Below are 14,974 nucleotides of genomic sequence, written 5' to 3'. Positions count from 1 at the left end.
CAAGCATATATGGATAACTAGGCTTAGGGACGTGAAGAGGGACTCCTCAGCTCCAATCGTGGGCTATGAGGTTGCTTTGTGAGGGCTGGGCAGACATTGGAGATCTGATCTGCAAGGATATAAACCCTGCAGCGAGGGAGGGAGCTGAGCAGGGTTGCCAGGGTGTGTTGGTGAGGAACTGACAGCCTGGGAAGACTCACTTGGAGCTGACTGCAAGCAGTGCAGGCTGCTCCTGTGACTCCCGAGGAGGAGCCAGCTGGACCTGCCTGGGCTAGGAACAGAAAGTATATGTTTAGGTAAGGGAGTATACTGGGAGCAGTGTGTGTGTGTGGGGGGGGGGGGTGGTAGGGGAAGAATAAATAGGGTTTCTTTTGGAGAAATTGAACTTGATTCATGGTAATCAACTGCTGTCACAGGCTCCCAGGGCAAAAACAAACCTTTTTCAGGGAGAGCTGAAGTGGTTGTAGTTGGTCACAGGGAGACTATAACCCAAACCTTAGTGTAAGCCTTGGCAAATCCTCCGTGAGAGGAAGGACACAAGCTCCTCCGCTCACTGAGCTTGCCTGGGGAGTCTCCAGAAGGGAGTGTATGTGGCCCGGAAATCGTGACAGAACTAAATTCTGGTTTTTTGCCTACTGTCCTTATTCTTCAGTTCAAAAATCACACAAATACATCACAGTCATCCCTGCCTCTGCTGTGGATCCTCTGCTCTGAGGATGCTCCAGAGGGAGGGTCCTTAGAGGGCAGTGGACTGGCTCAAATTGCAGACCTGGTTTGTGTCACTGGCACAACTGCGCATATAAAGCAAGTACACTTAAAGGGGCTGTGCCTCCGGCTGCCCCCAGATCACCTCTGTGCCAGCATGGGCTCTCCTCCGTGATCTGGAGAACCTACAGGGCTGGTGCTTCTCCCCACCACCGTTGCACCACAACTTCACCAACAAACACCACCTCTAGGGCCAGCCCTTTCCTTTCAGAAACATACCCAGCTCAAACAGGAGAGGACTGAATATGCTGTCCTGATCCCGAGAGGATCAACTGAGGGGGAAAGAAACCTCTGCAAGATTCTCCTTATGAAGTTTTTCATGGATGGCCCCTGCCATTACAGGAGTGGGGTTTTCCCCTTAATAAGTGTTATAGCAAACTCCCATATCCCATATTTCCATGCGGATTTACCTGTATCCTCATGGTCACCAAGGTCCAGGGGATCTACACAGAAGAGCATTTTTCCTGTCTCCTCTCCCTCCACAGGCATTTTGCAGTGGAGTTTCAGTCATTTGTGCTTTTACCCTAGGATCTTGCCTCCCCTTAATGGTATTTTTTACTTCAGGGCAGGGCATATCTAAAGCCATAAACAGAGAGGTGTTTTTCATTCATAAAGGTTTCTGAGATCTCATTTTTATTCATTGTGCAGACAGCAATATTTTTTCTTTTAAAAAGATAAGGAGGATGTATGTTGTTAATTARCAAATGTATTAAATATTTCAGCAAGAAAAGTGTTTTAACAGGCACTTCTGGTTTCACACACTATTTACTTATGATAGCTTAGGTGAAAAGTGTTGCTTGAGGGAAAATGTGATATGCTTACGCCAAGGCAAAATTTCTCTCAGCCCAAATCATTACATTTACTTGGCTGTGACCCTGGTCAGAAGAGTARTGAAACTAGTTCATAAATTGACTATCAGCAGCCTGATGAAAGTTAATGGTAGTTTGGACTGTGCTTAACAGTGCTGCCTAGACATTTACATATGACGTACATTATGCTTTTTACATATAGAGTACACTATACAGGAATACAGGATACTATATGTAGTTTGATGAAATTACCAGTGAGCTAGTAGGTCTGATGCAATACACCTGTGATCAGGGACAGCTGAAACAGGGTTTGAAAGTGAGCAGTCAGAGAAGATGCCGTGAAATCAGTCTTAGCCTACAGCACCAGCTCTTCAAACTTTTGATTTCAGAGACAACAGGGGGGTACACATTCTCCTTTCTTTTATGTTTTAATATTTAAACTAACTGCTTTAATGTCTGGGGGAAAAAAAGTGAAATAAAAAGAAATCCGTTTCTGTATTTTTTTCAGCCACAAATCAAATGGCATTTTGGGAAGACTGCAGTCCTTACCGAGTGAGTGGTTTCACATCAAAGAATGTTGTTAGAAGTCATGAAGTAGAGCAGGGAGAAATGACATTTCTCTTGTTTCCTTGTTACCAAGAATTGTTGTTCTGCTTCTTGGTTGTATACAGAAGAGAATTCAAACACAACAGGCTTGTTCTGCTCTCAAATACATCAGGGCAGATCAATAACTCCACCAGAGTCAGGACTCATCTGCATGGGAAGTCATATTGGTGTAATTATAGATAAATTGCTACAGTTATGCCAGTATAATCTCCCATGTGGATCTTCTTATTACAGGAAAAAGTGACTTTTCTCAGCTTAGTTTAAACCACCTCTTAAGAATCATAAACTGTGTTGAAAATGGCCATTGTTCATAAAGGAAGAAAAATGCTCRCATGGGGAATTAGGCTGCCAGCATGATTAATTAAATTCACACCTTCCTTTATACTGGTATAATTCCCCATATAGAAGCATCCATGGTTCGTGTCAGGTTCAAGTTGGTGTTAATCCTTCTTTCAGCCTTTTTATACCTCTGTTGAGATTCTGCTGCTAATAAGCTATCCAAAAAGAGAATCTTATTTCTGACATTTTAACACGAATGTCCTTTTCTGCTCTTACACAGTGGCTGGGGAAAGCCAAAAGTGTGATGATGTAATCATGTCACTTTACAATTACTCTCTCAGATATCAAAGCAGTTGATGATGTCCAGTAAATATTACTGTTCCCAGTTTTACATCCTTCTTTATTTGTGTTTGGTACAAAAAATGAAATCTTGGCCCCACTAAAGGCAATGGCAGAAATCCCAGTGATTAGAGTGGGACAGGTTTTTGCGCAGACATTGCAGAGCAGTTTTCCAAAGGTTACCTTTGTTTCAGTTCCTAGTTCTGGACTCACCCTCACTAAGCTACTGTTGTCTTCTAAAAGCATTAGTGAATTCAGTAAATCTCCCATGAGACAGGTTAGTTTTATCATCTCCAATTTCAATAGGATGGAACTATATGCACAGAAACTTGCTCAAGTCTCTGCATGAAGGCTGAGCTGAGGCTGGTAATAAGAACCCAGATCTCCAGGCTCCCAGGCCTGTTTTTTAGCCCCAGGGACATTTCTCCTGGTTGTTTGTCATGACCTGCTACACCTCAGAAACCAGAATGATCCCCCTTCCATTTCTCAATCTGACTGGCAAAAAGATGTAATATTTTCAAATATAACAGTCAGCAAATTCTGTGCCAGGCAGAGTGTTCTTCAGCAAATGCAACATGGCTGGCAGAATGCAATGTACAGTGCCGTGTCTGCAGTGACCTTCCCACTAGATAAAGCTGTGCGGAGACCTGAGCAGCAAGAATACTCTGGCAGCAGTGGTTCTCCACACTAATTGCGTATTGACAGCACTTGTATTTGGAGTGAGCTGGTGCACTTTATTCTGCTTAAAAACACACTGAAATAAAATGGATACTCTTCATGGCTTAAATATATGAGTTCCCAATTTTGATCTATTAAAAAAATTAAATCCTGTGTTTCTATTTTAGTGTGTGCAAACCTTTGAAAACCCAGGTTAGAAATCAGTGCAAAATATATTCTAAGTAATTCTAAAAATTTGTACTGTAAGCCCTGAAAACACTGTTAGTAAGGATGAAGCAAGAAATAGCTTCTGCCTACCAACTTGGTTATGTGAAGATTCAACAGCTCAAATATGAGGTCAGAAATCTACCTTCTGCATTTAGGGTTTTGGTGGGTTTAAATCTGAGATAAAATTAGGCCCATTTCTGAATAAGAGAGCTGCATTTTTTAAGGCAAAGGATGTAAGCTATACTGTCACTGAGCCAGTTTTGACCAGTGCCTTACTTATACGTAAAAAAAGTTCAGTGCTCTGCTTAAAACTGTAATCCCAGTTTCTTCATAAGGAAGTGCACAGAAATACCCTTCTGTTTGCTTTGACAGAGGAGAGCACCTGAAACCTTTGCAGGGATGACCCAGGTATAGAAATGAGGACATCAGCATGTTTAACTCAGCTGGATGGRGCAGTGCCATATAAAGTCAGGGTTGGTTTCTGTCTCTGTCCTGACACAGCTTCCTCTCACTTGAAGCTGTAGAAGGTGAGGCAATTTCACTTGTAGTCCTTGCATTACTCCCAAAAGCACAACTCCACATTTTTAAGTGATAGCTACAGAGTAGTTTCTCATACAAAAAGATACTATTCTAGTTGGTATCCAGACCAGAATGATTTCTGCGATCAAACTTGCTCCTCTTTCTCAGCCTTCAGTAGGCTTAAAATCCCATAACTTTGCAAATAGAGCCCAAAGGTCTCGCTCAGTGAAAGCAGATCTGTAAACGCTATGATGAATATTTATGGTGGAATATGAGTTCTTTCTTTAGCTGCTATTTTTCAGGGACTAGCTCAACATTGTGCAACCAGCTATGCAAGATCTTAGCAGTGTGTCGCACACCACCCTTTTCTCTTCCAAATGCAGATGAACTACTTTGACCTGGTTTTCGCTGATAACAGCACACAACACAGTGATGGAGGGAAATACGCACTTGAAGAATGAACATGCCACACGCTTCCTGGAGGGAAGAAAGAACAGCACATCTGATGGATGTTGATCATATTTGCTTATTACTGGATGGATGGATGATGTACAGGAATGTACAGKAATGTACCTTTCCCTATCATTTGTTTCCACCCCCTTTCCCTTGAGGGATTTGTACATATTAGGCCTGCTTCCTCAGTACTTTTAAATCTTTTTAATGCCCTGATATGTTCAGCATCCAGAGGTGATACAAATGATCTGAGTCACTCCCGTGGGATGATGTAATGCAGCTAATGGATTCCCTACACGCTGCAGTGTCTTCATTTGCTGTTSCCTCTAGCAGGGGTGATTCAGAGACCATGTAGCTGATCATAGAGGGCTTGTCTCATTCCAGACCTCAGAGTAGACCTCACTTCTGCAGAAGACTATTAAATGTTCCTATTCTTCCTTAAATTAATTAATCCTGTTTCTTCAAGCTTTCTTTTTGCCAGCCCTCCCTGTACCTCCCCTGGGCAAATGTCATGAGCAGGCTCCTGTTTGCCAGGCTGCAGGGAGCAGTCTGGCTCTGCTGGTTGACAGAGGCACAGATTAGTAAATAGAGGTTTCCTTACAGTGCAGGAGAGTATCTCCCCTACGCAGTAGGGTGCCTCTGCCCTCGTACAGGCTGCCTCTGCACGCTACGAGCCAGGCTCCTCCAGTGGCAACTCCACATGTCACATGGCTCCACAAGGGCAGGGTGTCTCCTCTGCTGTGGGAGTGCGGGTGCCGGGAAGTGCCTGTGTCCCTTGGCACATCTGGCTGTCCAGAGCGAGGGCTTGGGCCAGCAGGCAGCCTCCTGCCCATCCTACTGTCCCCCTTCGGTAGGTAGCCAAATATGACAAAGCATGGCTTGCTGGAGTCTTTGCCCCCTGCCTGTTTTATCAGAGGCCATTTGCATTGTGCTCCCTATATGTATGTTTAATTATGTTGCCTCTGTGCCTTTCACCCGGAACAGGCAGGTTTTCCTCCAGCGCTGCAGTGTGCTCATATCCCTGTTAGAGTTGGCACACAGACAACATGCGTTTGGGGGATGCCCCAGCACTCAAGCAGACCACCGAAGCATTAGGTTTTATTTATTTTTAAATTTTTATTTTATAATCTTAACCTCTTTACAAATGTACAGGGTGGCCATTTTTCTGCCCTGAGCAACACTAAATCAAATAAACTTCGTCACTCATGGGCCAGGCTGCAAACAGAGGTAAAAAGAGTTGTCTCTATCCTCCAGTCCCCGGTGATTTCTGGCTCTACTCCCCCTTCCCACCCTTCTGCAAAAACAGGCTTCCACATTTGCACTTGTCATGGTCAGGAGGGACCCCTGAGCCCCAGGGAAAGCCCAGCCTGCCCATCTCTCTGGATGGGAGCCATCCTCTGCTGCTAGGACATGGCCCCAGCAGCAGGACCTGTGGGAAGTCCTTCTCCCTGGGACCGCGGAGCATGGTTCCATGGTGCAAGGCACTCACCTTTGCTGCTGCAGACTCACTCTGCTGGGTCAGAGTTGTTTACCAGTTTTCGATGAGTTAATGATGCTGTGGCAGCCTTTCTGATGGATTGGGTATTGTCTGTCTGTGCCATTCTAAGACAAATCAGTTCTCACCTGTCCTCCCAAAGCTGGCAAAAGCAGAAATAAAGCTATAAAGCAAGCATAAACTCTGCATTATCTGATCTTGCTGATTCCATAGAAATATAATTACATGTTTGTGTCTGATCTAGATCATATACATACCAGTGTTTTATCTTTTATGGCACAGATCTGACATTAATGATCACAGAACTGCAGCCACAAGTTCTCTTAAAGAAATGGTCTTCATCCAGAAGAGATTGCTATAGGGATTCGTGCCAGTGATATTCTGCAATGTGAAGACTCACTGTAAAAATACCTACTGACAAGAGGTAAACAAAGAGATGAGACACAATAAATTACAGGAATTGCTCACATCTCATGATCAAAAGGCCAGTCAAAAGACAGATGCCACTTTTGGTACCCAAGTGGACTGAATGAGCTTTTCAGAAGTGTCTCGTCACTGCTGACAGTAATTTATCTCTGTGAGTCTTGTCACCATTGTATCCCTTGTGCTATTGTCACCACTACTTTCAAAAGAAGCTGATCTGATACAGATTTGTGAGGGTGCGTGTTCCCATAGACATACTTACATGCCTTGTGCATAAACAAGGCAGGAGATTTTCAAAGGCTGTGCCTCTTTGAATGAAGTGGGTAGTACTGTGGCCTCAGTGAAGCTGCAGTCAGGGTACGAGTGGTCTACAAAATACATGCACTCTTCCCAAAATGTTTTCAGAAAATCTGTTAGATCTCATCAGAATGCTACAGAACATCCAGAAACACTTGCTGTCCTGTAAACCTGTGATTTAAATGGAGAAATGTACTGGAAAGCCTGTGAAATTCCACCTCTAGCTTTATAATAGAAACACCCACATTCACTCAAGAGCAGTGGTACTGCGGTCTGAAGTCTTCAGATTTCTTATGCATGCTGTGACATTTCCCTTAAATTTAACGGCATTAATCCTACTCTGGGATTGCCTTGGCTTGTTGCTGGGATGCTCTTCTGCCCAGACTTTTGCTACATTTGAACAAATGAATACTTTGTGGTATGCAAAGCTTGCCATTTGGGTATTATTTTTGCTACGTGGTTTTTCTTAAATTCCATAACCACTTCTCTCTCTCTCTTTTGTGTTACTTTCTCTGTAGTGCAAGCCCATCTGCATTTAGTCGAATGAGTGGGAACTGTGGGCATGCAACAGTACATGATCCCTTCTATTACATAATTAAATTGCTATAATGTATATGACTTAGGAATATGTCTGAACAAGTTGCTATGAATCATATATTTTTCAGCCTGAAACTGCCCTCTTTAGCTTTTATTAATCATTTCACTGTTCCTACATTTTGAAGGAAAGCTTCCCCTTTCCTAAACTCTAAAGAAAAAAAAGAGGGCAAGGGTGAGACACATTTTGATCTCAGTTATTCTAGTGAAATATAAACATAGGCTGAATTATACCCCATGCAATTGAGATCAGAATCTGGCACAGTGTCTCTGTACCCCATAATAATAATGTTTCTGCAGACCCTACTGAACTGTTGGTACCAGCAAGCAATTAGATGGGCAATTGTTAAAATTTGACATTTCAAATATTTTTTTTGGCACAGAACTGCAAGGCAAGTAGATGCTCTTTTAAAAATTGGTTCCTAAATCGGTCAGCTTCTTATCCTACCAGCTGCTACTTTATCAAAAAAAAAAAAAAAAATCTTGTTCTGAACAATTCCCCTTTGTCTTTAGGAGGATCCTGATCTGGGACCTGGTCTTTATCAGGAGCTATGTTTGATTAGGGAGTGAAAATCCTGCCAAAACCATTGCAGATATTTGGCTAGAAAGAAATTCAAGAAGTCAGTGGTAAAGGAAAAAAAAGACCAATGTCCGTTTATTTRCTCTGTGTAAATCTTTTTTTTCACTGGAGTTCATTTAGCTTTCACCATGTAGCTCAGAGTACAACTTGGCACTCAAGTGTCTGAGGTTTTGCAGTCCAGTTTGAGTTTACAGTAAGTAAAACTGGTTAGCCGAATTGGTTCGTCTGGAGAGCAGAAGCAAAATGAGTCAAAAGTGACACATACTGCTAGATTAAAGAAATCTGGTTAGAAGAGTCACTGTTGCAGTGCAGGCAGTGTTTGATGAGGAGTGTGTCCAATGGGCTCGTATGCTGATGCAGCATGTGCCTGGGGCACTGCCCTGCCTAGTCATCATGACGTTCTCCAGCAAGGTCTCATTTCTGCAGTTTGGCACCAGCCAGCAAGTCACTCGGTCGAATTACCCACCCTTTGTGTCTTAGCAGTGTGTGGCTGGTTCTCCTAAAAAGGTCAGTGTCAAGAGGCTACATGTGTTTGAGACTAGAAACTTGCTTTACTATAGATTATTTTGGTGATTCACCTTTTTCCCTTTATTTCTACACTATTTCTGCTGTGGCAAGTGACAGAACAGTGGTTGCATCTAAAGGACATCTTCTTACCATGCGGAATTTGATACTGAATGAATAATTGAAGCAGTGCAATGTATTTAAGAGTCAGGCTTGCAGAATCACTGCTGTAGTGAAGGGGCTGACTGCAGTACAAAGGAAATGCAGAATACAATCCTGCCCTGTATAGGTGCAAGGCATTGAATGCACATGCTTTGATGAGAATTTAGTATCTTGCAGAAAGTACTTAAGGCCATATGGGAGAGGCCAGCCTCCTTTCCCATGTAGCAGCATGGAGACTGCATCAAATGAATAGTGGCTGCCATGYCATTTCTTCTGATTTCACTAAGCAGAAAGAAGTAGCAGTTTGGCAGGGGAAGGCAGTCTTTATCATGCAAATTAAGTACTTACATTCACATGCAGTGACTTTCTTGGCACCGTCTGGAATCTTCCTGCAGTTTTTCTTTTTTGATTAGCAGATTCACCAGTGTTATTTCTAGTCCCTTCTTAGTACTGACATCCAGCATAAACTGCTATGTTTTACATTTCATTCAGAGACTATATTAATTGCACAGTGGTTCTATTTATAAAAGATCTATTAGAGATCGCAATTAGAAAAGTATAGGTGATGTGAAAAAGAGCAGTCACCCTTTGCTCTCCATGGTTATGACAATGATATTTTCCTCTTCTACAGTATAAAGTTTCGATCTAATGGTTGTAGAGCACCTTATAAGCATTAAGGCTGAATGTAATGCCCTGACTGTCTTTACTGGAAAATCAAAATAGAAAATGTTCTTACCTGCATAGCTAAGTAAAGCTGGCCACCTGAGTGTGAAAAGCTAATGGAGACAGGGCAGGGTTGTACCCTGAGATAATTAATGAAAGGAAACCCCAGTTGGAAGCTGCTGGTGGGAATGCTCTTCGCCAGCTACACAGACGTAAAAAGGACCTGTATCTTGCCTCCCAAGGATTTTCCGGCTTAACATAGCTGTTTTGACATACATGCTGCATGACACCCTAACACTCRTTGTCTTTAGCCAAAACTGAGGGTGCTCATCACTTCCCAACCCATCAAGCTCTGGAGAACAAAATTTATAAGGTGGCCAAGCATCTAATGGCTGAAGATGCTAAGTACCATAGGAAATGTGGCTCGAGGTGGCCCAGCAGGTCAGTGGCACAAACAGGAAGACAGCCCAGATGGTCAGTCCTGCCTCACAGTCCCACACACAGTCCGTGCACCAACTCTGTTGCTTTCTCACCCACTGCAATAGTGATTGCTTAGACATTTGCTACATACAGCAGTTTGCCCTGTGAATTGTAATACTTTAAAACTATAAGGAGAACTGTAGGGTTTTTGTATGAGATGAGTAATTTCTTCTGTACTGCTTTTTCAAGCTATTTCAACAAGTCCTTGATGTAATTCCAAATGTATGCAAAATCACACAAAATGCAAAACTGACCCTAGATAAAAGAAATTCATATATATCAGCAAAGCCCACTTCACTCTATCATTTGAACATATGGACCTGTTACAGGTTTGTTTTTGTGACTGTAAAAATAAAGATGATGAGTAGCACCTTTTCTTGGCAAAGGTGATTCAATTATTTTTATTAATATTTTCTGATAACTTCTCCAGTAAGGACCATGCAAATGCCTGTGGAGTGCTTCCAGGTCTGCCAAGCTCATGAACTTAAAAACAAAAACCACTCAGCACTTTTTTCTTTTATTCTCACTACAGTTTTTTCATCCTGAGGGGCCAGATCTTAGCTTTCAGGGTGTTGCCTTAACTACTTTTTCTTAGGAAATTAATTAATTTCCATCTCATTCTTGTGGTCCCAAGCTAGACCCCAGCTGAAGTACTGAGCAGAGAAATCATACTTTACTTTCTGCAGAGATGAAGGACCACTCAATAATGTGGCATTTTCTTTATTATAGTGCAAAGCAAAGCACTGTGTAACTCTTTTTAGAGGTGGATGCCTCTTCATTTTTCAGGATCTCCTGGGCAATTCACAGCAGTAATAAATGAGAAGGAACTGCAGAAACTAAGAGCCATCATTTTCCCTACCTGTGATTTTTCAGGTTTTAGAGCATTGAGTTGCCTACTGAAAAAGGATTTGAACAAGATGTGCAAGGAAATGTAATTTAAAAACTAGGCAACCAGGTTAAGTGCCCAAATCCTGAAGCTGGGTGGTTACTTTGAGATATAGCATCTGAGTTGTGCAGTCTGTAACAGGATGACAACCAATGAACCAGCCAAAGACCCCAGTATTAGAGAACTGGTCCAGATCATTGTCAGCTCAAAATCTCTTCTCGGAAAACTGAAGTCAAAATCATCCTGAGTCAAAAGGCATTTGTAGTTAATGTTTTTATTCCAGTCAAACAGTTCTTTAATTATTTCAAAATACGTCTATTTTTATCACTACTAATCAACCAAAACAAATCAATTTGTGTGCTAAATTAAAGAACTTCCCAATGAATTGAATTAGTTTTTAGCAAGACTCTCATTTTTTTAACTCCCAATACTGCTAAAACACCTGCCTTGTTGCAGATAATAGTTCCATTGCTAAATATACACATATGTCCTGGAATGCAAAATGATAAAGATCTGGGGGACTTACCTTGTAGGTTCAAATAGCAGTTCTTTTACTGGGTATTTGTGTTTTTTAAAATAACATAATGAAAAGTAACTCAAGAGAACTTTATTTTATATTAAAGGTGAGAGATCTAAACCAAACCCTATGAAACATACAGCTTTTTCATCTGAGTTCAGTGAGCTTTGGACCAAGTGTCAGACTATTCAACTGCAAAACATATATTTTGTGAAGACAGCCTTGACACCACAGGTCGATACAGTACCAGAGCTGACTGCTGGATTGATGCCTCAGGGCAGCTTTTCCAAACATTTCTGCCAATAATGTGTGTGTGTGTGTGTGTGTGTGTGTCACAGTCCAGTTGCCATTTGCATTTCCAGGCTCACAGCTGTACTTGGGGACTGCTGCCCCGTGCATTGAGTTCAGATATCTGTGATAACAGTGAGTGTCTTTTCACTGCAGTGGCTGGGTAGCCTAGTGCAGCTGTGCAGTTGGGCTTGTGCGCCCAAGGGAGCCCACTGCTGCCACCTTAGGCATCACCAAAGGATGCCACCTTAACATGCAGGAATTTTTGGCAGGCATCACACAGAGGTCTGTGAACTAACCAAATGCACAGTTGTGCGGTCTTGCATGGCCTTTTATGCAAAATTTTTAGTAACCTAACCTAATTTGTTTACTTGCAACTAACTTGCTAACAGCCATACACAGTCCTTAAAAATAATAYGATTTTTGGGCTGCTGAAAGGTAACCCAGGTGGCTGAAGTTACTGGTCTTGCTACGGGGAATCAGAAAAAAACTACCCCCACCCCCCCTGCCACTGCTGGCAGCCTACCTCATCTCTGCTGAGTGGGGGAACTGCCTTTGAAGTAACAGGTGGAGTTACTTAGAAAGATCTGAGACTCTTCAAAATCTTGCCTCATGTCAGGTTTATTGCACATCTAGTGGACTAGAGAGATTGTTAATGCTGATTGAATTTGGTGTGACTTATGCAGTGGATCTACACATAAGAGGCTCTGAGGCTTGTGTGCACCATGCTGGGCTGTTCAACTCCATGCTACRTGTTGCGTTACCCTTTCTAAAGTGAAGTTTGCTTCTTAGAAAAGGAAATTTATTAAATCTAAATCTGATCACAGTTTAGACTGAAGAAAGGCTTTTGCTTTCCAGATTGTGAAGATCTCTCCTATGGCACATTTGGTCTGAAACAGAGTCTCCTGCAGACTGTGCACTTGCAAGCAAGTGATTAGATCCACACTTTTACCTCACTCGGCAGGGCAGACCCGAAAATAGATCTACACCTTGCTGTGAACCAGCACTAGAGCGCCAGATGCGGCGCCTGCTGGGTCCTGCTTCTACTCAGGACATGGGTCTTCTGGTTCAGCACGTCCAAGAGCAAAGATGCTCATTAGGGTCACCTGCAGGCAGCAAATCCAGGATCGCTGGATACAAAAGCTTGAGTTTCCAGTGAGTAAATGATGGAATAACTCAGCAAAGGGACCCTTCCCTGTGGTCTGCTCTAGACAGGACACACAAAGTGTTACTGAAGTCTCTTCCCAGCTGTTTTGAAGGGCCATGGTTTCCTGTACAGTCTTCCAAAGCCCTTCCTTTTCCAGCAGGCTTCTCTCCATTGAGTCCAGCTTTCCAGCTATGGCTGCAGGCTGATATTACCATGACTCTCTTTTCAGTTATTTTATCTGCACAATGAGCAAGTGATATTTGCCTCTCCTTCATTATCAAAGACCAAGAAATGCACATAGAAATGAAGAGCTGGAATTAGAGCAACAGACAACTGGTCTGTAAGGAGGGAGCCCTCCTCTAGCTCTCCTGCAGGAGACAGCTGCGAGGCACAAGAATGCAGAACATTTGGCAAGTCTGCATTATAACACTAGCAATAAATCTGCTAGCAGTGGCATCAAGGGGCTGGATTCCCTCTTCCACTTGTGTTTTGGGGTGATTAGCAGTGGTATCTAAGAAGATGCAAGCTGTGGTTAAATCTTGTGTCCACCACTTCAAATTAATGTCAATGTACAAAACTGAAAAGCAGAGACAAAAAACCTTTCTGGAGTGCCTTTAGTTGCAGTTGTCTTCGGACAACAGAAGGGAGAAAAATTCATGTTTTTTTTTTTTTCCTTAATGGATGTCCTCCATTGAAGGACGTTATCACAACAGTGATTTGGCAGTGGAGGTGAGTTGAAGCTGAAACACCAGATGCTCAGGTGGTGTAAAATGGCTCAGGTTCATGGAAATCAGTGGTGCTTCATTGCTTTACACTTTATGATCTGAATTCATAAGCCCTTACACCTTGTCTCCTGTTTTAACCACCAAAATAACATTTTCTSTCAAATAACACATTTAGGGGGTTATAAAAGATCTTCCACTAGATTAAACAAATAGAAAATTAAAACCTTGGAAACTAATGGGTTTAAATCTCTGACTTACCCTAATTCACTCTTTGGGCAGTTTGCTTTCAAGAAACAATATAACATGAAATGAGGGCATGGTCTGTAAATAAAAACAGAGTTAGGGCATGTAACCAGGCCTTTCTTACTTTAAACCTCTGCTTTTGTTTTTAAAAGTAATTATGCAACACAAGATTCTTCTTATTTCCTGATCCTCCAGCATGGAGATAAAGGCTTACCTAGTGCATTGAGTTTTTTTCCAAACCAAGTGTGTCATATCCCATCAGTGCCATCAGGTGCTTCCCATGTCCTCGTGCACTTGTGGGTGCATCCCCTCAGGGCCCATGGACTTATGGATGTGCAGTTTGCTTAAGTGATCCCTAACCCAGTCATCCTCCACCAAGGGAACGTCTTCCTTTCTTCAGACTTTCTCACTGGTCTCTGGGGCCTGGTGTTCCTGAGGGCTGGTCTTACCAATAAAGACTGAGGCAGAGAAGGCATGCAGTACCTTAGCTTTTTTTGTGCCCTGTGTCACCAGGGCCCCTGACCCATTCAGCAGTGGGCCCATATTTCCCCTAGTCTTTTTGTTACAGATATCTTTAGAGAAGCCCATCTTATTGTCCTTGACATTGTCACCAGATTTAGCTCCAGGTAGGCTTTGGCCTTCCTAACCCTGTCCCTCCATGCTCCAATAATGTCCCTATCTTCCTCCCAGGTGACCTGTCCCTGCTTCCACCCTCTGTATACTTCCTTCTTAGGTCTGAGTTTTGCCAGGAGCTGCTTGTTCATCCATGCAGGTCTCCTGCTCCCTTTTGCTCAACTTCCTGCTCATTGGAATGGACCATTCTGGGGCTTGGCAGTGGTGATCCTTGAATATCAACCAGCTTTCTTGGATCCCTCTTCCCTTTTGGGCCCTATGCCATGGCACAGTTCCTCCTGGAGCAACACACCCTTGTGAACCAGTGAGGTGCAATCTTTTGTTCTGCCACACACATCTCAGCCACTTGATTTAGGAGAGCAATTTGCAGCAAAAGGACTTTGGCATCCACTCAAGAGCCAAGTGTCAGTGAAGACTGAGAAAAAGACCATCCCTGCAGTTTTCACAGACATTTACACTGGGACTGAGGTGCAGCCTGCACACATGGGTACTTACATTTTGGTACCTGTATGTAAGCATTTACATGAGCCTATCTGCTCATACTACTGCTGTGTAGTCTGCATTTGAGTCTCTCTGCAGACACCTGGGACGGACCCGAGTCAAGGTGGAATTCAGCTGCCTGCAAGTTGGTGTCTACAGGCCTTTGGGTATTCCAAGGCAATGCAAGGAATTTCCTAAGGCA

This window comes from Apteryx rowi, unplaced genomic scaffold (genome assembly GCF_003343035.1).
Source record: "Apteryx rowi isolate R43461 unplaced genomic scaffold, aptRow1 scaffold_738, whole genome shotgun sequence".
Classification (NCBI taxonomy): domain Eukaryota; kingdom Metazoa; phylum Chordata; class Aves; order Apterygiformes; family Apterygidae; genus Apteryx; species Apteryx rowi.
The sequence above is the reverse complement of the archived record's forward strand: the minus strand, read 5'-3'. Positions refer to the sequence as shown.